Below are 27,000 nucleotides of genomic sequence, written 5' to 3'. Positions count from 1 at the left end.
GTAAACCAAAATGACTTTACATTGCAGTGCCCACTAATATCATAAGGCCTATTCCAGATCAACAACTAACCTTGCAGAGTCCTTACTGTGCCAGGCTACCTTTGTGCTCTTACTGGGCTGTGCACAACAGTAGTCTCCGATGGACAGGCTGCATACGTTGAAGCACGCGTGTGCACATGTGTTCATGTATAGACAGGCAAATGTTCCTTACCATAACTGCGGAGTAGCAGCCTTATCCTAAAAGACAGACACTGATGGTAAACACTCACAGTCCATTTACCGTGTGATTACCATGGGTGAGACAAAGTTAGGAGACTCACCAACAGAAAAAAGTTCAAAACTGGGGGATCAAGAAGCAAAAAGACTGGGCATCCTAAATGGGTAGAAACCAATTAACAGAGGTCTTTCTATAGGCATCCACATCTGGCTTGTGTGTGAGTCAGTTGGTCTACATTGCCCAGATGTTCCTCTGTCTTCTGATGAAACACTTCAGTACCAGTATGTGGTATAGCATCTTTGGCTGGGAGAGGTAACAACTCTGGCTCAGAGGACAGTAGACAGCACAAAGGCCAGCTTCATCACTATCGTCTCAGCTTGGAGATGTCAAAGAGGCCATCTTCTATTCCTTCCTAGGAGTCTCATAGACAGTTAGGTTCCAGCCACAGTAGGAGGGAAAACCAGTTTTGACTCTAGCAGGTAAGGGAGTTGCCACAAACTGGATGATAGGCCTGCCAGGTGGCAGCTGGATCCCACCATCTTGAAACAAGGGTTCCTGGGTAATGCTACAATAAGGCAAAGAAGTGCTGCAAATTAAGGTGAGGGCCTGAAAGAAAATTGTTAGGCTTGGGTGATATAATTCCTTCAATCACGGGTTAGTGTACAGGATAAAACTAGCACATCCACCACCACCTCCTTAGAAAATTTCTGGACCTGGGAAGACCCATCTGAATATTACAGCCTTGCTGGAATAAGACTCCTGACTCCTGCTGGAAAAGAACTTGCATAAGGACTCAAAGACCCTTGCATCCTCCTGACACCTGTGGTCTGGAATTTCTCTCCAAGGGTTGAGTGATTGGCCTCCTATTAACCTGCTTCAGGGACACATAAACGAGTAGGACTCCTGATTCCAGGACTGCCCAGCTGACTCAAGAGTACTAAACCCTGCAGGAGACCTGACAAGAGAGGAATCTGGTGCCCAGAAGCCTTCACTGTAGAACTAGGGGCTGCAGCTCTAGCGAGAAGACATTTTCCAAACAGTTAGAGAATTTGGGGCCTATTCATGAACTGCATTTTGTAGAAATGTAATAATGCTACAATAGTACTACTAAATTACTACAAAATGATATTCACAAACCTACAAATGTAAATCTTCATCTCTACTTTTCCTATCTTTTCATAGGGATATCCTCACACATGTAAGTTTACTGCTTAGTAGTAAATGTACGAGGGTCCAGAGAGAGTGGCTGGAAAAAGGGGCATTCTTACTATTAAATTGAACAGGTTTAGGGAGGAATAAAGAGGGATTTATAAAGGGTTACAGAAGAGCTCAGGGAGGGACAGAACCACTCACATCAGAACATACCCATTGCTTTTCACAAACTGCACTTATAAAGTTACTACAGCCCAAAATGACATAAGACAATAGTAAATTACTCCAGCTCAGAGCTGAAATACATCTAGCACTACATACGGCCAACCACCGGTGCTGCAACACCCTCCCTTGGAAATCAGTGGCGGAAGGGACTTAAAATAGAACTCAATAGCAAATAATGTTAAATTAAATAATTTAAAATGCTAAAAAAATACATATAAATAAAATGTAATGTTAAACATTATCTAAAAATAAAACATTCTTATCTTATTTTCACATATTTTATAAAAAAAATGTAATTTGAAATTCACGTAACATTCATTTTTGTGAAAATTAATTAAATTAGTTTTAATTAATTCCATACATTACTTTTAATAGTTATTTAACATTTGTAAAATAGGTTAATAATGCTATGTTATTATTTTGTTCTATTTTTAAAATATAAATTATCATTTATATTAATATTTGATTTAAAAGTAGTTTACTCATTTTTTTCAAGTTAAATAAACTCCCCCTGTAAAGAAAAGGGAAAGTGTAAATAGTTTATTAATCTTGACAAAAATAATAAAACATTAATTATTAAATTAAATATTAATGTAAATGAATGTCATATATTCAATTTAAATGGAGAACAAAATAATATAATAATAACAGAAAAGAACAGAACAAAATAATATACATCTTACAGCAGTGTACTTAATTTATAATTAAATATTCAATTCTTTTAACATTTATTTTTTCTGTCTGAAGTTCAAATTAAAAACAAATCCACACCTAAAGTAAAACATATATATGCTTACTTTGTATTAACAATTATTAAAAGTGTTGTATAGAATTAATGACATCTAATTTAACTATTTTCTAGTACAAATGAGTGTTACATTTAGTTTTTTATTTTTAAATTCAAGAGACTTTATGGAAATGTTGTAAAAAAGATTTCAACATTAAATGATATTTATTTTAGCTATTTTAAATCTTTTAATTTAATTTAACATTAATGGCTATGAGGTTCTCTTTAAAATCCCTACCTAAATTATTTTCTGTGGGAGGGTGTTACAGTATCACTGATTGGCCATGTGTTGTGCTATATGTACTACAGCTCCTGTTTAGCTGCAGTAACGTACACTCGTAAATTTGGCTCCACCCTGTTTTAGGTGGTGGAGACATGTAAGTCTACACTTTTGAGTAACTTTTCCCTAGTAAATGGTGAATAGCCAAAGTAGTAAAGTTACTTAAATGTGTAAGAGTAAAGTTACATGTGTTAATTGCTCACAAGTGTAAGTTACCTTTGCGAATAGACCCTGAAAACTCCAGCTTATAAATGAAGCAGGAAATCTGTCAATAAATATCTGTAGCCTCCATCAGAAGAGCTGTAAAATACTCAGGTCACCTGGAAGACAATTAAAGTGAGTGAAAGGAAAAAGAAGGAAATTAGTTAAAGAACACACACACAAGCACATTAAACTCACAAAATGTTGGTGTAGCATGCAAATGCATCAAGAAAATAAATACACATTGTAAATTTACAATCCCAAGAACACATTAGATCTAAAGGTAAAGAACTGCACAAAGTACAGAAAATTAATACACTTCAGGATCAAAAGAAATACACCATGTATTGCCTCTTGGTTGTCTTTTAATCTCCACATGGTCCTGCATCGGCCTATATCCTCCAAGCTTCTACTGCAAAAAAAACAATTAACATAACAAAAGGTTATTTATCTGGCAGCTAGGCAAATAATATATAATCTCTGCTATTTAGCCAGCTGACAACCAAATGTCTGAAACTTCACTGTTTATTTGGTCACAGGCTAAATAGTTGAGACCATATATTATTTGACCAGTGTCTAGAAAAATAGTGTAAAAATGGTTTTTATTTACACAGACATGAATTAAAAAGGGACTCCAGTCAATGTAGGGGGCATGCAAGAAAGGAATTGAAGCATTTGAAAGTAAGTGCCTGAAATAATGTACAAAACAGTGGGCCTCAGTTGGAGTTTGAGGGTCAGACTGCCAGACCGCCAGGTTGGTGGTCCTGAAAAGACTGCCATGTTGCCAGTCTTTCATACTGTCCTATTGCGAGTTATGCAGACAGGGCCACTGACTGCCAACTAAAAAAGGCAGACCGCTAGCAGCATTGAGGCCTGGAAATAGGCAGTCCAACCTCCAGTGCTGACAGCACTGTGACCAACCACTGACTGTATTACAAGCGCACAATTGCCTCTTGGTTGTCCTTTAATCTCCAAATGGTCCTGCATCAGCCTAGATCCTCCAAGCTTCTACTGCAAAAAAAACTAATAACATAACAAAAGGTTATTTATCTGGCAGCTAGGCAAATAATATATAATCTCTGCTATTTAGCCAGCTGACAACGAAATGTCTGAAACTTCACTGTTTATTTGGTCATAGGCTAAATAGTTGAGACCATATATTATTTGACCAGTGTCTAGAAAAATAGTGTAAGAAGAGTTTTTATTTACACAGACATAAATTAAAAAGGGACTCCAGTCAATGTAGTGGGCATGCAAGAAAGGAATTGAAGCATTTGAAAGTAAGTGCCTGAAATAATGTAAAAAACAGTGGGCCACAGTTAGAGTTTGAGTGTCAGACTGCCAGACCGCCAGGTTGGTGGTCCTGAAAAGACTGCCATGTTGCCAGTCTTTCATACTGTCCTATTGCGATTTATGCAGACAGGGCCACTGACTGCCAACTAAAAAAGGCAGACCGCCAGCTGCATTGAGGCCTGGAAATAGGCGGTCCAACCTCCAGTGCCGACAGCACTGTGAGCAACCACTGACTGTATTCCAAGCGCACAATCACCATGGTGGATTCCCATGGCATTCCGAACTAGGGCGGTCGGCGAACACCAATGTAATACACAACTGCACATTGGATAAATTTGAAAACAACACAGCTGACACACTGGAAACACCTGCAAAGAACACTATAAAATACACCCCTCCACGAACCACAATCCTATGCATTTACACTGCAATACACACAAGCCAGAGCAAATTAGTTATCACACAAGACAGATACTAGGCACCACTTTTTTCACCATCCCATACAGCACCCTGCACACACGTTTGTCCAGACACACCCTTTTGCACTTCCCTTCTTTAGACAGTCACTGTCACCCATTTTTTCCCACCATGCATGTTTAAAAAAAACCTGTTTCTCAAAAGATGAATTCAGAGTCAGGGTGAATGAAAAAATAAGAGTAGAGCCACAATTGTTTGGAGCACATGTCCAGCATACTCCTCTCACTAGGAAAATGGAAATGTGGGACAGTATCATCAAGAGTCAGTGCTGTACGCACCACCCTGTGCACAAGGGAGGACATTAGGAAGAGGTGGAATGACTTCAGGGGCAAGGTCCATTCCCAGGTCTCCAGGCACCAGCTGCAGGCCACAAAGACTCCCAGTGCCCCATTACATCTATTTGGGAGGAGAAAGTCTTGGCAATCCTGCATCCAGAAGGCTTGACAGGAATACGTGGGGGAGTGCAGTATGGTAAGCCACAACACTAAAAATTTCACCAAAATGCTATGTCATGTATACTCACATCTAACCTTTTGCCTCATTTACTGTTACTCAATTCACCAGCCCAGTGTTCACCTCTCCAAAGACCTCTATTGGGCAACTCACATTTGAAGTGTACTCACTTGTGGAGATGACATTTGTATAGTGTGTGTAGTACAGGGCCTGACATGACTTCAACTCCCAACAGGCACTGTTCTATAACTCCAAACAGCAGTGGTCACTTCTCCAAATACCTCTGTTTGGTACATATCAATTCAAGGGTACACACCTGGTGAGATAACAGTTACGTAGGGGGTTATTACAACTTTGGAGGAGGTGTTAATCCGTCCCAAATGTGGTGGTAAAGTGACGGATATACCACCACCCATATTACGAGTTCCATAGGATATAATGGGGAGAACATAGGGGGAGAACATTGGTCAAGTGTTGTAGCAGAGAGAGTGGCCTGACTGCAAATCACAGGTGGCATTGTTTCAACAACTCCAAACCCCAGAATAGGTTTTACTTGTCTAAAGACCACTGTTTAGCAACTCATAATTTAAGTTTACTCATGTTGGAGGATACCATTTGTCAAATGTGGGAGGTAGACATGACTACTAAGGCCAGGAAGGCCATGTGTCTGTAAAACCAACCATCAGCCCAGTATTCTCTTGTACAAATACCATTGTTTGGTAACTCTCAATTGAAGTGTACTCACTTGCAAGGATACCACAGTGACCTTACTGCAACTCCCAGCAAACTCTGTATCTGTATCTCCAAACACCAGCCCATTGATTAGTAGCCCATGTACACCTTTTTGTAAACTCCCAAATGAAGTATACTTACCTGGGGGGGGACACAATTTGTATAGTGTGTGTAGCACAGGGAGTGACATGACTGCTAAGGCCAAGAGGCTCTGTTACTGTTACTTCATGCACCAGCACAGTGTCCTCTTCTCCAAAGACTCCTGTTTGGTAACTCACAAATGAAGTGTACTCACCTGGTGGAATTATATTTGTATGGTGTGTGTACTAGAGAGAGTGACATGACTGCAATTTCCAAGAGGCCCTGTATCTGTAACTCCAAACACTAGCACGGTGTACTCTTGCCAAGGACCCCTGTGACTTAACTTTCAAATGATGTGTACTCACCTGGGAGGATACCATTTGTTCAGTGTGTTACATGGCTGTAACTCCCGGTATGCTCTCTTACTGTCACTCCAACCACCAGTTTAGTGGCCTCTTCTCCAAAGACTCACTCAAGGAGTGTCCTCACCTGTGGGGATATTTGGATAGTGTGTGTACGAGAGAGAGTGACATGATTGCTAATGCTTGGAGACCCTGTTTCTGTAACTCCAAACACCAGCACAGTGTTCTCTTCTATAAAGAGCCCTGAGTCTCAACTCTCTCTTGAAGTGCACTCACCTGGGAGGATGATACTTGTATAGTGTGTGTAGTACAGTGACTGACATGACTGCAACTCCCAGGAGTCCCTGTTTCTGTAACTCCAAATATCAGCCCAGTGTTCTTTTCTCCAAAGACCCCCAAGTCATATCTATATTGAAGTGTACTCATCTGAGAGGATGATATTTGAATAGGTTATGAAGTAGAGGGAGTGACATGGCTGCTAATACCAGGAAGCGCTGTCTCTCCAACTCCAAACACAAGCTCAGTGTACTCATGCCCAAATACCCCTGTGTCTTAACTCCCAAATGAAGTTTACTCATCTGGGAGGATAACATTTGTATGGTTGTGGGAAGTGGAGGGAGTAACTGGAATGCTAAACCTTATAGGCCTAGTGTCTCTAACTACAAACACAAAAACAGTGTTCACTTGCCCAAATCTATCTATGTATGAGGTTTACTCACCTGGGAGGATACCATGTGTGTGTAGTGTAGAGAGTGACATGACTGCAACTTCCCGGAGGCACTGTTTCAGTAATTCCAAACACCGGAACAGCGGTCACTTGTCCAAATATCTTTACCTGCTAACTCTCAATTGAAGTTTACTCACCTGGGAGGGACCAAGATAGAGATCGTGCTCAACTCTGAGATATGTCTGGCCACCTAGCTCCATCTTGACAAGTTAACCTGAGATTAAACTATTGAGGACAGGAAGGACAGCTTACCCAGTGTGTAAAACAATGATCTCAAAGGCCTCAAGATGCATCACCAGAATGGTTTTGGCAGCAGACACATTCACAATGCCCTGACCACATGGCTACTTCACTCAAATATACAACAAACTCTTGGGTCTGCCGGCATAACAATCAACTTGGCCTCAAAATGGCCAAAGACATATCTTGCCAAGCCACTGTTTTGCCTGCACTGGTGACAAGATAACATTCTCAGGCCATCCTCCCAAGGGCTAATGATCTGCACATTTCAGCAGCTGCTTGACATGCTTTACAAATGTCAGGTCAATACAACCAATATCATGGCTACTTGCCACAATACTATTAACTGCAAAATAACTTTGTACAAGGTCTATGCTTAATATAACATTAAATTGTTGCATGTAGATGTCACAATACAACCAGTAACATTGTACCTTTCACATCAACAGGTTGAACTGCCACTGGGCACACAGAGGCCACAGTAGAGACTGCCACTACCCCTTAGATGAAGCCCTCAGTAAAGAAGACACTCCTGGACATCTGGACAGGGAGGGCAGTTCTGGCCACATCTGGGCAACCTGGTCAAACACCAACAGTGAGTTTCACTGGGGCCACATCAACACCTCCCAGCCTAGTTGCCTCTACATCACAGACAACCATTTGCCCCCAGCCTGGGTTCCAAGCACAGTGTCTACCATCTGGTGCCCCCCAGTCCTGGATCCCGATTTGCAATGCAACACTTCCAACAATGAGGGTCCAGGACCCAGTGGGAGAGGGCAATCTGTGGCAAGGACACATGGCTGTGGGGGTTGGGGGTGTGGGAGGTATGCTGTGGGCCAGCGGGGTGAGGTCACTGGGGCTACTCCTGTCCAGGATGCTGTCAGCCATGTCTTGGGGGTCTACCAGGAGTCCCTAGGCACGATCGCCCAGGTCTTGACGAACTCCAGGAAATAAAGCAGCTACAGAGGGACACTCATAGGGATATGCGTTAACAGTGGGAGGCTCACAGTACCAACATAGCCTCCCTAACAGGGGTGATGAGGGACATTAACACCACCCTGAGCAGGGATCAGCAACACCACTCTACTCCTTCCTTTGGAGCATCAACACTAGGTCCTTTTTCATCGGTGCCAGCCACTGGAAGGGAGGCCCTGCCAGAGGAACAAGCTCCAAACACCCATGCCACCCTGGCAGTGGATCCCTCCTCCACCACACAAGCAGGGACGTCCAGAAAACAATCTAGGAGGTGCGGATAATAAGACACCCACCACTGCCAGCAACTGACCGCTTCCTAAAGAAATTCCTTTGTGTGCCACACATTCACTCTGTTGACGGATCCAGAACTACCCACCAGTTCCAACGGGAGTACTACTCTGGACTTTCGACTCCCAGTGGTGTGGCATTTATTCCAATGATTTCATTCACCATGACTACACCCTTCATTTTATTATTTTACCTCTTTTCAGTCCAAATTGGAATTACTGCATCAGCACTGTAATAAATTCACCCATCACAAACTCATTGTCTGCTTACTTAATTTCAACATTTTGCTATGTAGAGATATAAGACCATGTGAATCATATAATGAAGATATAACTTGCTTGTGCAAGGAGGGATATGTTTCAGGTACACAGTGTCCTGCTCAGGATTACAACCATTACGCACAAACACATCAGTACAAGTGTCTGGTCACAACAAACATTTTATTCCAATGTACAGTGCATAAGATGTCCATATGTCTGGACATTTGTGACATAACAATGTGCAACTCATGCTGAGTCTAAGTCCATATTCCATGGTACAGCTCCCTCCCCAGACCACAGAAAGGAGGGATTTATAAGACATTGCCTTGTAGAACAGGCAAACATTAAAGTGGATGCTGTCAACAACTTGGGCCTTACCACATACCGTACCAAAGTAATCCAACATCACATAACTCAAGAAGCAGACAGATGGTAGTACAACCGTCCCTGATCAGAGTTCAACCATAATCAAATGACCATGCATCTGATGGTATGGCACAAACACCACACAAAAAACAATGATGAAAACATCTACAGCTACATACAGGTCATACTAGAACAGTGTTTAGCCAATGTGAAGGGTGAGTGCCTTTTGGCAGTCGATGAATACATATTTCATGCCCACATGATGACACACACAATGCAATCGGCCCAACACAGCACACAAAACAAGCCAATGTGCACTTCTGACCTTTCACCCAAACACTGTGCAAGCTACCTTGGCACAGGTCTCATACACCCCAAATCGAAGGCCTACTTTACCTGGAACACTCCATGTGCAGCATCAGATACCTGCCAATGTCACAAGTCTGAAATGCCCACATAAGGATGTCATGGTGAAGGTACCTGTACAAAGACAAAACAAGGAGTATAGGATTGAAAACATACCTATTGCACACATTGTAGGAGGCTGGCCTGGCTTGTAGTGGATACCAAGGGGTACTTACACTCAGTACCAGGTCCAGTTATCCCTTATTAGTGTAGAAGAGGTGTTTCTAGCAGCTTAGACTGATAGAAGGTAGCTATAGCAGAGCAGCTTAGGCTGAAAAAGGAGACATGCAAAGCTCCTAATAGACCACTGGTGTCATATGCACAATATCATAAGAAAACACAATACACAGATATACTAAAAATAAAGGTACTTTATTTTTATGACAATATGCCAAAAGTATCTCAGTGAGTACCCTCAGTATGAGGATGCCAAATATACACAAGATATATGTACACAATACCAAAAATATGCAGTTATAGCAAAAGGAAGTAATGCAAGCAATGTAAAGTTACAGTAGATTGCAATAAGAGTACATAGGTATAGGGGCAACACAAACCATATACTCCAAAAGTGGAATACGAACCACGAATGGACCCCAAACCTATGTGAGCTTGTAGAGGGTCGCTGGGACTGTAAGAAAACAGTGAGGGTTAGAAAAATAGCCCACCCCAAGACCCTGAAAAGTAGGTGTAAAGTGCACCTATATTCCCCAGAGAGCACAGAAGTCGTGATAGGGGAATTCTGCAAGGAAGACCAACACCAGCAATGCAACCAAAGTGGATTTCCATACGAGAGTACCTGTGGAACACGGGGACCAAGTCCAAGAGTTGCGACAAAGTCGAGATTGGGCAGATGCCCAGGAAATGCCCGCTGAGGGTGCAAAGAAGCTGCCACCGGATGGTAGAAGCTGTGGATTCTGCAAGAACGAAGAGGGCTAGAAACTTCCCCGTTGGAGGATGGATGCCCCACGTCGTGAAGAAGCTTGCAGAGGTGTTCCCACGCAGAAAGACCGCAAACAAGCCTTGCTAGCTGCAAGGGTCGCAGTTAGGGTTTTTGGATGCTGCTGTGGCCCAGGAGGGACCAGGATGTCGCCACTTGGATGAGGAGACAGAGGGGGCACCCAGCAAGTGAGGGAGCCCTCACAGGAGCAGACAGCACCTGTAGAAGTACCAGAACAGGCACTTAGAAGAGGAGTGAACTGGAGCTCACCCGAAGACACAAAAGGGAGTCCCACGACGCCGGAGGAAAACTCAGGAGGTTGTGCACTGCAGGTTAGAGTGTCGGGGACCCAGGCTTGGCTGTGCATGAAGGAAATCCTGGAAGAGTGCACAGGAGCCGGAGCAGCTGCAAATCACGCAGTACCCAGCAATGCAGTCTAGCGTGGGGAGGCAAGGACTTACCTCCACCAAACTTGGACTGAAGAGTCACTGGACTGTGGGAGTCACTTGGACAGAGTTTCTGAGTTCCAGGGACCACGCTCATCGTGCTGAGAGGGGACCCAGAGGACGGGTGATGAAGTCTTTTGTTGCCTGCGGTTGCAGGGGGAAGATTCCGTCGACCCACAGGAGATTTCTTCAGAGCTCCTAGTGCAGAGAGGAGGCAGGTTACCCCCAGAGCATGCACCACCAGGAAAACAGTCGAGAAGGCGGCAGGCTCAGCGATACTAGGTTGCAGTAGTCGTCTTTGCTACTTTGTTGCGGTTTTGCGGTCGATCCTTTGGCAGAAGGTGAAGAGAGAGATGCAGAGGAACTGTGATGAGCACTTGCATTCGTTATCTAAAGAATTCCCCAAAGCAGAGACCCTAAATAGCCAGAAAAGGAGGTTTGGCTACCTAGGAAGGAGGATAGGCTAGCAACACAGGTAAGAGCCTATCAGGAGGAGTCTCTGATGGCACCTGCTGGCACTGGCCACTCAGAGCAGTCCAGTGTGCCAGCAGCACCTCTGTTTCCAAGATGGCAGAGGTCTGGAGCACACTGGAGGAGCTCTGGGCACCTCCCCTGGGAGGTGCAGGTCAGGGGAGTGGTCACTCCCTTTTCCTTTGTCCAGTTTCGTGCCAGAGCAGGGCTGGGGGATCCCTGAACCGGTGTAGACTGGCTTATGCAGAGATGGGCACCATCTGTGCCCATCAAAGCATTTCCAGAGGCTGGGGGAGGCTACTCCTCCCCAGCCCTGACACCTTTTTCCAAAGGGAGAGCGTGTAACACCCTCTCTCTGAGGAAGTCCTTTGTTCTGCTTTCCTGGGCCAAGCCTGGCTGGACCCCAGGAGGGCAGAAACCTGTCTGAGGGGTTGGCAGCAGCAGCAGCTGCAGTGAAACCCCAGGAAAGGCAGTTTGGCAGTACCCGGGTCTGTGCTAGAGACTCGGGGGATCATGTAATTGTCTCCCCAATGCCAGGATGGCATTGGGGTGACAATTCCATGATCTTAGACATGTTACATCGCCATGTTCGGAGTTACCATTGTGACGCTGTACATAGGTAGTGACCTATGTACAGTGCACGTGTGTAATGGTGTCCCCGCACTCACAAAGTCCTGGGAATTTGCCCTGAACGATGTGGGGGCACCTTGGCTAGTGCCAGGGTGCCCACACACTAAGTAACTTAGCACCCAACCTTTACCAGGTAAAGGTTAGACATATAGGTGACTTATAAGTTACTTAAGTGCAGTGGTAAATGGCTGTGAAATAACGTGGACGTTATTTCACCCAGGCTGCAGTGGCAGGCCTGTGTAAGAATTGTCAGAGCTCCCTATGGGTGGCAAAAGAAATGCTGCAACCCTGGAACACCAATACCCTGGGTACCTCAGTACCATATACTAGGGAATTATAAGGGTGTTCCAGTATGCCAATGTGAATTGGTGAAATTGGTCACTAGCCTGTTAGTGACAATTTGGAAAGCAGAGAGAGCATAACCACTGAGGTTCTGGTTAGCAGAGCCTCAGTGAGACAGTTAGTCATCATACAGGGAACACATACAGGGCACACTTATGAGCACTGGGGCCCTGTGACACATACACTAAAACAACATATATACAGTGAAATATGGGGGTAACATGCCAGGCAAGATGGTACTTTCCTACACACATCACATAGAAAGCTACTGGAAATGTAATTTCATTGCAATGAGACAGGCACTAACAAAACCACATCATGTAGGTGGGGCTATGTCATAGGCCAACTCTTCAAGCAGCCTTTGGCTGAATATTGCAGAGTATCAGCTCCTTACTTGTTGCTAAAACACTCAACACCACACATTCTCATAACTGCAGTTCATTGTACAGTCACAGTCATGACATCACATGACATACTTATGCTCATGAAAAGTAGCTGTTGATTAGATCTTTCCGTAAGTCAGCACCTTCCTTTTCACCACTGTCATCCTCACTTGGCATTTCAGGATTCTCACCTGGTGGCATTGCATGCTCCCCCTCCTCTGGAATGTACAGGATATGCCTCAGAGGGTGATGTTGTGGAGCATGCAGCATGCCACGGTGTTCAGACACACTTTTCCGGGTGAGTAGAAGATGGCTCCACCAATCCAGTCAATACACCTAAATGTGGCCTTCGGGAGCCCAAAAGCCCACTCTACTACCTGCCTTGTTCTTCCATGGGCCTCATTTAAGCAGACTTCCCCTGGTACAATTGGATTCCTTAGTGAAGTCAACAACCAAGGATGGTTTGGATATGTGGAGTCTCCTGTTAAAGAATGGGACTTCCCCTGGCACAGTTGGATTCCTTAGTGAAGTCAACAACCAAGGACGGTTTGGATATGTGGAGTCTCCTGTTAAGGAATGGGGCATATGTGCAATAATGAGTCACTCAGCTCATGAGTGCAGCACCAGATATTGGACACACATAAACAGGACAGATGTGACTTACCAACCAGCCAGACCTTCTCCTGGTACAGTTTTGACATCAGGTGAGATATGGTGCTGTTCTGCATTATGAAGGAATCATGGGCTGAACCCAGATAACGGGCACACACATGTTAGATTTAGAGATCAGCCAAACAGACAACTTGCACGTTGATGGAATGGAAGATCTTTCTGTTACGGTAAACTTGTTCATTGGCCTCCAGTGGGACCGAGTCAACATGGGTGCCATCAATAGCCACCACCAAATGTGGGATGCGTGCAAAACAATGAAAGTCATCCTTCTCATAGGCTAAAACCTCACGTCAGGGGAACTGGATATAACTGTCCAGGTGTGTCAGCATTGTTGAGAGGACATTCTTGAACACTTGACTGTACACAGGTTGGGACAAACCAGCAGATAGGACCACTGTATATTAGAAGGACCCTGTGGCTAGGAAGTGCAATACTGACATTGCTTGTACAATAGGTGCTATGCTGGCTGGATAACTAATAGCTGGCATTGATCTGGCTCTAACATACAAAATAAGCCCACTATTGTTTGCCTATTCAGACGGTAGAGCAAAATTGAGTTCTTCATTGGCCTGAAGGTCTGGCAGTGGAAGGTAGACAGGAGGTTTTTCACATCCTCCCTCTCCCAGGGTACCTATTTATGAGAAGACATGGTTTCTAACATTAGTCAGTGTGCCCACAACAATATACATGATATCATGTGGCAAGGAATTTCTGAATGGATAGATATGGCAAGCAGTAAACATCATGGCTGCAAAAAACAAGAGGGCCAATGTGAACCCGATGGTTTTCCACACAAGCGGCCACAACATGTATGTGGACCAAACTCAAAGATGTGCAACACAATTGCCCCTCGAAATGTGACTGGATATCCCTATCGTCAAAATGACCGTCAGTGGTGGTGGACTGTGCCCCACTGTTAACTACCATCTGTGCCCTGCAACATGCTGCAATGATGTTTGAGTAGTAGGACCTACATGAAAAGACAGAATAAGCCTGTTTGTGAGGGTAAAAATGTATTTTTGTAGGCGTGAGACAGTTTATGTAGGCCAATACAGCATTTCAGGCCACCAAAATGGCTGCTGCCTGACCTACTCCACTGGACATTGGGAACCGCCCGCAACTGCTGGCGGAATTCGTCGTCATGGCGGTAAGCTGTTACAACTGTGGCAAACACTACCATAGGCTAACATTGTTGCCAGTGACAGTCGCAGGCCAATGGCTGTGTCCGCCAATGGTAAAAAACGTGTATGTGGCAGACGTGACTGCAATGTTCTGCAGATTCACTCACTTGACTCCTGATACTACTGCCAGCAACTCCTCCATAAACTGAGCTGCTGTGTGCTGTCCCTGGGAGCAATCATGGAATGTCCAGCAGGTGATAGGGCCCCTGCCTTCTCTCCAGAAGGGCTGGAGAGGCTAATTACTGAGGTCCTACCCTTCTATGGACAGCTCTATGAATCACCAGAGGAGCAAGTAAGTACCTCATTGGCTCAATTATATATGCACTTCACCATCCTTTCCTTCCTCATAGGCTAGAATCTGCCCATGTTTGCCAGTTAGACTACTTCTGTGTCTGTTCTTGCAGTCTGTGTGGCATCAATGGAATGGACAATGTGCATGTACTAGTGGCCAGTGCCATATGTTAAGTTCAGTCATATTGTGTTGTGTGAGGTTTTTGGGGTCCTAGGCCCCCCTTGTGTTAGATACACATAACTGGCTCAGAGACATTACTTCCATCCACTGACATTTCTTTCATCATGATTGTTGCAAATGTCAGACAACATGTATGTGCTTGACAGCATGAGCTGTGTATGCATGTTGTATGAGTCAGCTGAGAGTCATGTGAGCAATGTGTCTAGTGCCACAGATCTTTCAGCCCACATCTGGCCTTGCTAAACTGTTGTGTGGAAGGCATATGATGAGTCACTCTGCCCTTCAGGTTGCCACACACAACAGATGACAAATTGCTGTTGGCTACATGATGTACTGTCATGCATTGAAATGATGGAAATGAAGTGTCATGCAGGTTTTGTCAGCTCAGCATGCAGAGACCAGGACCTGTCAAATGTATCCGCCAGTATGGGACCTAGTCTAAGCTGTGGTTGACTCACTGTGGCTTTGCAACTGTGGCACTGTGACCACTCCCTATACCCCAGGAGATCATGTCATGTGGCCAGTATGAGCCTCTGGTGGCAAAACCCGCCCTGAATGCATGCTTCATTCCTTTGACTAGATTAGGAATGGGTTCAGAGGTAAATCATTAATCTAGTCCATATGTGCATTTTGCCTCATTGTCAATGTGTGTCTTAGACCCAGGACACATCCCCTACTCCCACAGCTCTGTTGTCACCTTCACACAGGTTATATGTTTCCTGTACAGGCATATTGCATAACTGACAGTCCACCACTGCAGACAGAGGGGGTGATTCTCACCCTGGCGGGCGGCGGAGGCCGCCCGCCAGAGTTCCCCCCTCCAGAATACCGCACCGCGGTCATTAGACCGCTGCGGTTATTCTGGGTTTTACACTGGGCTGGCGGGCGACCGCCAAAAGGCTGCCCGCCAGCCCAGTGTAAAACAACCTTCCCACGAGGACGCCGGCTCCGAATGGAGCCGGCGGAGTGGGAAGGTGCGACGGGTGCAGTGGCACCCATCGCGAATTTCACTGTCTGCAATGCAGACAGTGAAATTCATTGTGGGGCCCTCTTACGGGGGCCCCTGCAGTGCCCATGCCATTGGCATGGGCACTGCAGGGGCCCCCAGGGGCCCCTCGACACCCCATACCGCCATCCTGTTCCTGGCGGGCGAACCGCCAGGAACAGGATGGCGGTATGGGGTGTCTGAATCCCCATGGCGGCGCAGCGAGCTGCGCCACCATGGAGGATTCAGAAGGGCAGCGGAAAACCGGCGGGAGACCGCCGGTTTTCCACTTCTGACCGCGGCCGAACCGCTGCGGTCAGAATGCCCTGCGGGGCACCGCCAGCCTGTTGGCGGTGCCCACGTCATTTTAGCCCTGGCGGTCGACGACCGCCAGGGTTAGAATGACCCCCAGAGTGTTGATTTCTGGGAGGCCATGATATGTGACTCAGTACCTTGGTCACATAGCAGAAACTGTACAATGCATGCCTTTGTATGGCAGATGCCATCTATGTAGGATGGACATATATGTCCAATGGAGTGTTCTGTGGTACAGGTACATAGCACAGAACCCCACCTCCTGAAGTTGCATGAGTCTGCATTTTTTAGGCCACATGTCCACACATGGACAGGGAAGACACTTTCTGTACCAACCATCCCTTGACTGTTACTCATGTATAATGTTGATGTTTGTGTTCTGGCAGTTGCCTGTAGGGACTCCGTGCAGTGAGTCATTCTCCCAGAGTGTGAATGTGTTGGTCCATTTATGCCTAAGGAGTTTACCATTCAGAAGCCACATAGATGTGTAGTGTTTCATTGTGGCTCACATCAAAGTACAGGTTGCTAGAGCGGGGCTACCTGATGTCAGTAAGCTTGCTTAGTCATTTTAGGTTCTGAGCAGGGTAGTGGGTTAGTCTGCAGATGGAAATATATATGTATATAGTCATGTCACTGTACTTATTGGCTTATGTGTTTCACACTTGGGGAGTATTGACAAATAGAAAAGTCCTAACGATGTTTCTGACAGGACATGTATGTGACTCAACCATTTGTGATGAAACTTGTGATTATAATCTCTTGATTTCTCTTTTGCATCCATGCAGGTCAACACCCATCAAAAGAAGGAACTATAGAGATTCATTGCCAATAAGGTGCAGACCCTGGTGGTCCACAGCGGCGGAACGCCCACTGTAGGAAAAGGTGGTAAGACCTGAGATATTGGGTCCAGCAAATCACAGAGGTCCAGCTGTGGCTTTCCTCCCAACGTGGGAGGAGTGCCTGTTGGACCACGATCCCCCTAATGGACCACATTCCGGCAGTGGCCTACCCAGACCTTGAAGGGTGTCTGATGACAGCACAGCAGCCACAAGAAGGCAAATACAGGGCATATTGCTGCCTGTCACATTGCCAAGTGAATGCGAGCTCTCCCTGACAATTAGGGATAAGCCATGTGTCACCCAGTAGTTGAGTGACTGTTTGCGTAGACATGTCATGTATTGTATACTGATGTGCCTTGCCTATTGGCCCAGGGACCTAGGACACAACTGTGTACAATTCACAAACAACTTACTTTCCAGGGTCGACATACGGCTGTGTACAGTGATAAATCAAGTATGGTTTGTTGGTAAAGTGGGTGTAAATTCTATGCAACAGACAACTACTCCTCAATGTTACAGGCCAAAGGTAAGGAAATGATGGATCACTGTCCTCAGCCATGTGTCTGGGTAAATTAATATATTGGCATCTGCCACCCAGAGGCTTGTTGTCTTCAGCCTTTGACGGGTGCTGGTGCCTCACTGTAGTCTGTAACGTATAGATGGCCATCATACATGTGACAGAGCATAAATTGCTCTTTGGGTCAGCTACAGATCAATACTTTCCCTTGGTAAGTGGGGAATGTCCATTGACATGATTTGTGTGTCATCACTGTTTCCGTTCCTTATGCCTACATGTCAGCATGTGTCCCTTTCTCATTAGCAAAAGATTTGTAAGCTGCTCCTTCATCCATGGTCTACCTGTGTTGATGGGATGATGTCTGTATTTTCTCATATATACATGTGCATGACAACCTGTGTGTGAAATAAGACATTTACAATGGGGGTACATTTTATGTTGTGCCACATACAGGAGTGTGCCACAATTGTTAATTGGCTGACACATTCCCTCATACATCATAGCATGTCAATAGGCATGTACAACTGCAGGAGCAATGAGGTACATGGCAAGTAGGCCTACAGTTTTGAGTCACAATGTGCATTTCTATGCCATTGATGTGGAAGCATGAAGCAAAGTGCACTGCACATGTGAAATGGGTAAGGTTTGTAACCAGACTGTTGGCATGCATCATGGAGTGATTTGCAGTTATGTTGAAATCCCATGTGTTTGGGTACAAGCATTCATCTACAGACAGACATCTGGGTCTGCATGACCATAATGGAGACAATTATGTAAATTCCAATTGGGCAACATGTTGAGGGCCTTCACCAACTACTTGCAAATCTTAGGGCCTCTCCAACATCCAAGGGACTAATGGTGTCTACTGACTCATTCAGAGTATGTCACTTGAAGGGGTGCCAGCCAATAGTGGTGATTATCCTGGGGCTTGCGTATTCATTGTGCTGTGTATTTTGGGGGCATATCTCCCTGACATATTGCACATGATGTCTATAGTGTCCCCATCCATTCCACATGTGTGGCCTATCTGAGCAACATTTGTACTACCTCCATGACTCCAATGGGACAAATATCACTTGTTGAAGTGTTTGTTGTGGAGCTGTTTCCAATGTGACATGAGTATTCCATGTCACCTTCTCCAGGCTATTGTACTTTTGTCAGCAACATGCCAAGATTTTGAAGAATCATTTCTTATTGTTGGGTCATTATGTATGTGACAAATTGATGTGTACATTACCTTGTGTAGGATCTGTGGGAATGCAGTTGGCATTGGCCTGCTACTGTATGACAGCAGGTAACTGAGGTCTGCTCCATGGGGCAAAGCTTTGAGGGTGATGAGGTATCCTTCTAGTTCAATGTTTACTGTGATTGCAGAACTTCAGCCATACAATTGCAATTGTCTGAGATCCAGATTTTCCTGTGGGCAAATGTTGACAGTTCAGATGGCATGCATGCATATGGTATGGCACATGTATGGGGCACTTAGGTAGACTTTGTTGCTGGGGCCTAGTTGGCATCTTGCTAATGTTTGTTAATCAGAGCTGTTGTTCAAGTGTGATCATGGACATGTGATGACCTTATTTCTCTTTGTATTTACAGTATCATCACCGGGAAGCGAAGGAGACAGGGCACAGTGAAGTGGGGACGCATCTGGCCACGCGACCTCGGGTCAAGACACCACAGACACAGAGGGGCCTAATGGCCAGGGGGTGAGGGGAGTGCCATGGAGGAGGCTGTAACATCATATTCATCAATGAAATCTTCCTCCAGTGGACACTCACTTGTTGTGGAGGACCCATTGGGGCATACCCCTGTACTATCTTTGTCTGCCACACCCCATTATATCACCACTCTCCCTGCTGCTCCCGATCCAGTTGACCGTGCCTGCTCACACAAGAGGGTAGGCATCTCCTTTGCCACAGGCACATCCGCCCCAGCCAGTTACTCCTGCTGTCCTCAGTGAGGAGGCTACTTACCTCCTGAAAAGTATCTCTGTGGGTCAGACAGCCATTGTGAATGCCATCCAGGGATTGGCAACCCAACTCCATCAGACTAATGCATTCCTGAAAGGCGTTCATGGTGCAATGTCTGGCCTACAGAGATCTTTTCAGGCTCTGGCCTCCATACTTGTGACAGCCAGTCACCTCCCCACCTTCTGTCTCCCCTCCACCTCCCTCTTCCCAATCCAAATCCCCCATTCCCCTACCTACCGAAAGCACACAGACCGATCCGCACGCACCCACCTCAACACACAAGAACAGCACACACAGGCACAAGCACCACAAAACACACTGACATGCAAACAAACAACAGATACTCACAGACACAACAGCAGTCACCACTTCCCCAGACACCCCCACCACCCTCACCGACCTACACATGCCATCAAGCATACCCACAGGCACCACTATAACAGTCAGTGACACACCCACCACACCCAACATATCTGCAGACACCACCCAAACAGACACACACACATCTACCACTCCTTCCCCCAGCACCTCCACCTTCCAGCCAACCAAGACACAACTCACCCATGCAACAGATACCACCCAAAACACAAGCATACCTCCCACATGCACACACCCACAACATCCACATCAACACCGCAGGGAACCACTCCCTCAACCTCCAAATCCCCACTTCCTTCTTCTGGTTATCCCCGTGTACCTAAGAAACTGTTTTTTTATCTTGCCCTTTCCCCTGTTCCCTCCACCCCTAGTCCCAAACCCAAGAGGCCCGACCCACCTCCCAACCCTTCCCTTCTACCTCCAAGTCCTCCCATGTCACACCTACCCCCCTTGCAAGCACCCATACGCCCCAAGAAGCCTATTCTTCCCAAGAAGCAATCCACCCCTCCCAAACCCAAGACTAAACCCACCCCTACCAAATCTGACCCCCTAAGATGGTGCCTGAGGTGCCTACTTGCCCACTTGATGCTCCTTCCTGTGGAGGTTCAGCCAGTTAGGAGTCAAGTGACAGCACAGTCATATGCCTGTGCAGAAATATATGGACTGGCCAATTGTCTTGGACTTGCCAAAATTTACATTTAATAAACCCAAACAGTTGCTGTTTTGGGGTATACATTTGTCCTGCAATTCCTTTTCTACCTTTATGTTGTTTCTGAGTGACTTGTGTTGTCTGTCTACAGTTGTGTGTGTTTCAGCCTGCTTGCTGATCCATTTGCTGTTGTTTGTGGTATCTGACTTTGTGGGCAGTACTGGTGTCCCCCAAGACAAGGGCATATGTTGACTGAATGGATATGTGGATGTAAATGCAATGGTGGTGCCATGACATTGTGTACTGTTAATTATTTCATCTTGTGTTGTGCAAAGTGAGCATGTATAGTGTTAGACTTGTCCCCCTGATATGGATTATGGATTATCTACTGTGTGGCAGCTTGAGTTTTGTTCGTGCAAACATGGAGTGTGTTCAGTTGTTCTACCTTTGTTTGCATTTGACTGTGCAAGTGTCTATTTAACTGTGTGTACCTTGCAGCTGCTTCATGTAGAAATATGTCCCATACAGTTGGAATTGTATGTGCTTTGTTGACTTGCACTTCCACATTGTTCAGATAGGCATGTCATTTGGGTCTCGTACTGTTTGTCCCAGAGATACCTGAAGGGCCAGTTCCTGTGAACATGTTGTTTCAGAACATGTGCAAAGTGTAATGTGTCCCAGTGCAACCTCCTTTCCTGAGTGTTCCTGATGCCCCCGTCCCTATTGTGCAGGTATTGTTTGCATAGTGATCTTTGTATATTTGTCTCTCTGTCTTTTGTGAATCCTATTATCCTTCAATTATGTTGAAATGTGGGTTATGTGTGTGCTGATTGTAGGACTGTTTACTGGGAGGGGTGTTTGTGTTCCATGCAAAATCCATACATATGTATGTTGAATGTGATGACAGTCCATGGCATTTGAGGAAATGTGAGTGTGTGAGTTGTATTTGTAGATGTGATGTTGGTGTGTTGTTGGTGTTGTGTGAGACAATGTTGTGTACACTACACTGTCCCTGTGCCTGGGATGAGCAGACTTGTTTTTGTGTAGTGTTGCGGTGAAGTGTGAGTGATCTTCCCAAAGGTGGCATTTTGTGACTGTGATTGTGTTCTTCTTTGTGAATGATTCCGACACAGGACACAATAACAAGTGTACTTGGTGTCCATAGCGTGAACCCCATATGACGTGGCTGATGGCGCGACAAACAATTGTTTACCGTCATGACACAGGTAGGTGTGGGTACTACGGTCAGATGTGCTCACAGCAGTGTGAATTTTGTGCTCCATCAATGATCAACAACAGCTGCAGGACATGTGTGATGGGCTCCATGGCGGCACCAAACGTATGTGGCTGCCTGCAGGTGAGTGGCTTTCTTTATACACCTGTTTCCACCTGGTGACATGTGGTGGTTTGACCGGCAGGGTCACATTGGTGGTGTGAAACCTCATAATGTGTCTGGCAGCAACACAGGCTTCGCTGGCCTACTTGTGCTGCCTCGTGACTGCAGCGATCTGTCCTCCCTGGTGGTGCCGGCAGAACCGCATCTGTCTTGCTCCATAGACCCACTTGACTCATAATACGGTGGTCCACAGACCGCCAAACTTGTAATGAGGCCCAGTATGTATAAAAGTATGTGGATGAATTAAGCTATGTTGTTTACAGGTAAAAAAAGTAAAATCAGTTTTGAATAAATGCATTCATGTTCCTAAAATATAAAAATTAGAAATGTAGAAACAAACTTCTGTTTCAGGATCTTCTGTATCAGGTTATGGCACTAATATATTTTCTGTTGCAGTCTAGGAGTATTTGGCTCTCTGCAGAGAATACTGAGGATGTTTTCAATGCAAGCTACATAAAAGCTTTCTTCACTCATGAGAATACATTGTTCTTTTTAATGTTCATGAACTTCCTTTTGATGATTTTTCAAAGTTACGCTAATTTTGGGCTTCCTACGAATGTCTTGTGGTAGTTTTTTTTTTTTTCTTGAAGAAGGAGTGTAGTTAGTATTTTAGACATGGCAACTCAACAGAGGCTTACACGCACAAGGCAACTGAGAGTGCAGAGACAAGTGGCATCTGGGCCACAGAGGGTGTGGCACGTACATAAGGCAACTGATGCTGGGTCACAGTGTTTCAGAGCACATGTAGGAATTAAATCGTGTGAGACATGGTAGTGGGGCTTCTGTGGAACAGGGGAAGTAAACACAGGAGACTGGAGAGTAAAACAGCTGGGTAAGTCATGTAGAAAGTGTTGATTCGCTTAGCTGCCAACTTAAAAAATACCTTTTAACACATTCAGCCAGCAGCTTGGGTTTCAGGCATAGACGTTTGTTGGTCCCTTGTCATGAGTAGCTCCTTAAGCCACACTGACACTTTAGCCATCCACCCAATGTGTCATGGGATCTGTAGTTTAGTTATTAAATGCTAAACACTGTTTTAAGTGGGCCCAACTTTACTGGGCCCTCATTTCTGTCTTTGACAGGGTTGTCTCAGCAAAAGAAATCTGGAAGCCAAAAAAAGAGTAAAATAAAAATCAGAGTGGCAGGCTTGAAGGCTGTACCCAATTAAAATCATTTTGGAGGACACCAGGCAAAGAAAGGAGAGGACAGTAGATGGATGATTAACAGTAGGATCACCACAGCTATGTGGCCAACCACATGAAGGGCTAGCATGACCAGAGCCATGAGAACCAGAACAGGAAGAACCAAGGCAATGGAGACCTAATTCATGAGGACCAGATTAACTAACTTCAAAGAGGTCCAGGAACAAATTAATGAGGAGGTCAGGACTGGGAAAAAAAGGACAAGGGGTACTGGGACTAGGGTGTGAAGGTTCAGTAGAACCAGGAGGATGTGAAACAAGGGAATCAAGACCCAGTGGACCAGGTTCAAAGTGACAGAAGAACCAAGGGTAAGGGGAATAGAACATCCCAATGACCAAGGCCAGAGTGAGGAGCAAAAGGAGGATTAGGACAAGGGAGATCAGTGCCAGGATGCCTACAGCTAGGAGCACCAGGCCAATGGGTTAGGAGCAAGATGGCCACAAGGATGAGGAATGCAATGGCCTGCCCAAGGAAGACTCGAACCAGGAGGACCATGACCAGCTGGTGTAGAACCACAATGACAAGAAGCACAAGGACCAGGGTCAAGAGAATCAGGACTAGATCCAGCAGGATTCAGATGATCAAGAGCATGAGGTCTACGGTCTTTAGACCCAGGGGATCAGAACAGTGATGAAGATGAGGCGGGCAGCACCAAGGATAACTGGGGGGCAAGCGCTAGGAGAATCAGGACCAGAGCAGAGGGATCAGGATCTAGATGACTGGGAACAAGCCTAGGAGTGCCAGAGGGATCATGACCTTGGGATCAGAGCCCAGAATACCAACTAGAGCAAAAGACCAGGCCCAGGGTTGCAGGACCAGAGTGTTGAACATCAGGATGACCAGGACAGACAGAGCTAGGTAAACCAAGAGGGCTGGACTTGAGTGGCCAGGAGGGATAGAACCAAAATGACAAGGCTTCTGAAGGACCAAAATAAACAGAGTCAAGACAAAAAGGGCTAGGACCAGGGGCACACCGCCAGCAGGACAATGTGAACAAGGCACAGAGCAAAGAGAACCTGGATATTCCACACCGGGAGGACAAGGACTAAGAGGGCCAAACCAGGAGAACCAGGATCCAAGAGCTTGTTTTGCTACTTCTATGCTGTGCTGTAAACAGCCTGACTACCAGGAATTGGATGAATTGGATGAGGAGGATCAGAAGCACCAGGGTATATGGGTCAACAGCACTAGGAAGGAAAAGGACGAGCTAAGAAAAGTGGGTTTCGAAGAACAAGTATGACCAGGGTGACCAAGAACAAGATGGCTAGGCATATAAGAACCTGATCAAAGAATACCAGGAGCAAAAGGATCCAAACTAATAGACACAAAACTAGGAAGAGAACAAGAACAGTGAGAAACAGGAATCGAAAGACCAGGGAGGAGCAGGCCAGAATGAAAATGAGCAAGAGTAGGAAAACAGGACCTATAGGTACTGGTGCAGATGCCAAGGTAACCATAGCGAGAAGGACAAGAGCTAAAATGACCACAACCTGTGAGACCAGCATTGGACCACAACCTATGGGACCAGGAAGAGTAAGGCCCAGAGGGCCAGCAGATCAAGACCTGGCATTCCAGCCCAAGGAGGACCAGCGTGGGGAGGAAAGAGAGAACAAAGTTAAGTGGGGCTAGGATCATAGGTGCTAGGATCTCCAAGTTGGGTGGCTGAACAAACCAAGACGCATCAGCACTAAGAGAATGAGTTAGTGCAGAAGCAGGATGACAAGGAGCAGGAGGTCTTAAGAGACCATGGCCAGAATTATGCTGATTAGATGGAGGAGGACCAGTAAAACTAGTAGATCAGGAACTGCTGGGCTAAGGCCAATAGGACCAGAGACCCGATGGAGGAGGACTAGGTGGACTAGAAGGATAAGCATTACTGGGACTGGAAACAGGGCTAGGGGGACCAAAGCTACCAGAACCAAGCAGACTTGGACCAGGAGTACCAAATGAAGCAAGAAGATCAGGACCTAGGGTAGAAGGACCACAGTGACAAAAATCAGGGAGGCCAGGGCAACCAGATCCAGGAGAACCATAAGGGAACAAGACCAGGGCCTAGATGACCAGGAATACCTTATAAGGATGAGTGGGATCAAGTAGTTGCAGTATGACATGGACCAAGAGTACACGGACCAGGGCCAAGAAGGTCAGGATGACCCACACGAGGACCAGGAGTGGCAAACCCAAGGGGGGCAGGGGAAGAAGGACCCAGCAGAACAGGTGACTCAGGGCAGGAATGATCAGAAGGACCAGGGTAAAGGGGACCAGGAAATTCATGAAGGGCCCACATAAGGAAGGACCAGAAAGGACTGGAACCAGGAGCACCAGATTCAGGAAACCATTATGAAGATGGCCAATGCTAGGGGGAGCAGGATAAGGATAGCCAGGAGGGAAAAAACAACCCTGAAAGGCAGGACTTTGGATTGGACCCGGAGGAGGACCCAGACCAGGTGACATAGAGGTACCAGAAAGAGAAGAAAGAAGGCTGGGGCAATTATGTGATTATAGTTCTCATGTATTAGGAAATCTCTCTTGTAAACTGTTTGTGTTTTTACTCATGCTTCTTACCCTGTCAACCTATAAAAACTTCCAACTTTTCAGCCCCCTTATAGAAATGATGGTGTTATCTGAAAAATCAGTGAATAAAAAGCCAGGACGGTGCACACTACTAGATCTTAGGGCTTGATTACAATCTTGGTGGATGGAATACTCCATCACAAGCATGATGGATATCCCGCCCACCGCATTGGAAGTTCCATGGGATATCATGCGTTTGTGACTGAGTATTTCATCCGCCATGATCGTATTCAGGTCCTTAGTGATAGAAGATGGTGTCTGGTGCAGACAGATTTGTTTAGGGATAGATTAGATGACAAAGGTATTGAAACATGGAAGAGAGGCCTAAAGGCAGATGGGTGAAAATAAGTTTGGGTTGTGGAAGATAGCAGAAGGAGTTTGAGAACCTAAGAGGGCTGAAGTCAGCAAAAATGGTTACTGGCTAATAAATGGTGTCAAAGGGCTATGGGAATAAGGAAAGGGGGGCTCAGGTTCATAATAGGGCTCTGACAAACAGAAGAAGGGTTTGGAGAGTGTAGAAAATTACCCTCCTTTGCGTGATGTACCCCAGATTTTTGCCTGAATTGTTTTTGCTGACTGTAGAACTCTGTGCATTTTACCTCTGTTAAACAGTTGTAAGGTTCCTGTGCTATCCCTTTTAACACTATGAAATAGGCATAGCCCTCTTTGGCATATTTAAATTCTTATCTATAAGATCCTAATATATAGCCAGAACCTGTAAGTTAAATGTCACTAGTGTACTGCGGCACCTACTGTGTCATCCACTGCACTGCCAGCCTGTATGAAGGTAGTTTGAGTACATGCTATGAATCTGAACAAGGCATTGCAAAAGCACTGAATTGGTCTGTTAGGAAGGACTTGGAATTGAGGCAACTAAAGGTCTATTTATTCAGAGTGTCTCAACACAGGACTTCAGATAATGTTGGGATGGGAATGTCCCCTGCATGGGGATGGATGTATACCCATACACTGAGTGTCTGACTTCTTGGGAAACTGGTATCCTGGCTTCTTTATTGGCCATTCAATCACAAACATCTAGCATGTGCAGAGAGACCCTGGCCTGTCCATGGAAACAAAAGGTACACAACTTTTCTGGAGGGGCGCAAGACACATA

The sequence above is a fragment of the Pleurodeles waltl genome, chromosome 1_1 (assembly GCF_031143425.1).
Source record: "Pleurodeles waltl isolate 20211129_DDA chromosome 1_1, aPleWal1.hap1.20221129, whole genome shotgun sequence".
NCBI lineage: Eukaryota > Metazoa > Chordata > Amphibia > Caudata > Salamandridae > Pleurodeles > Pleurodeles waltl.
Note: the sequence above shows the minus strand (reverse complement) of the source record.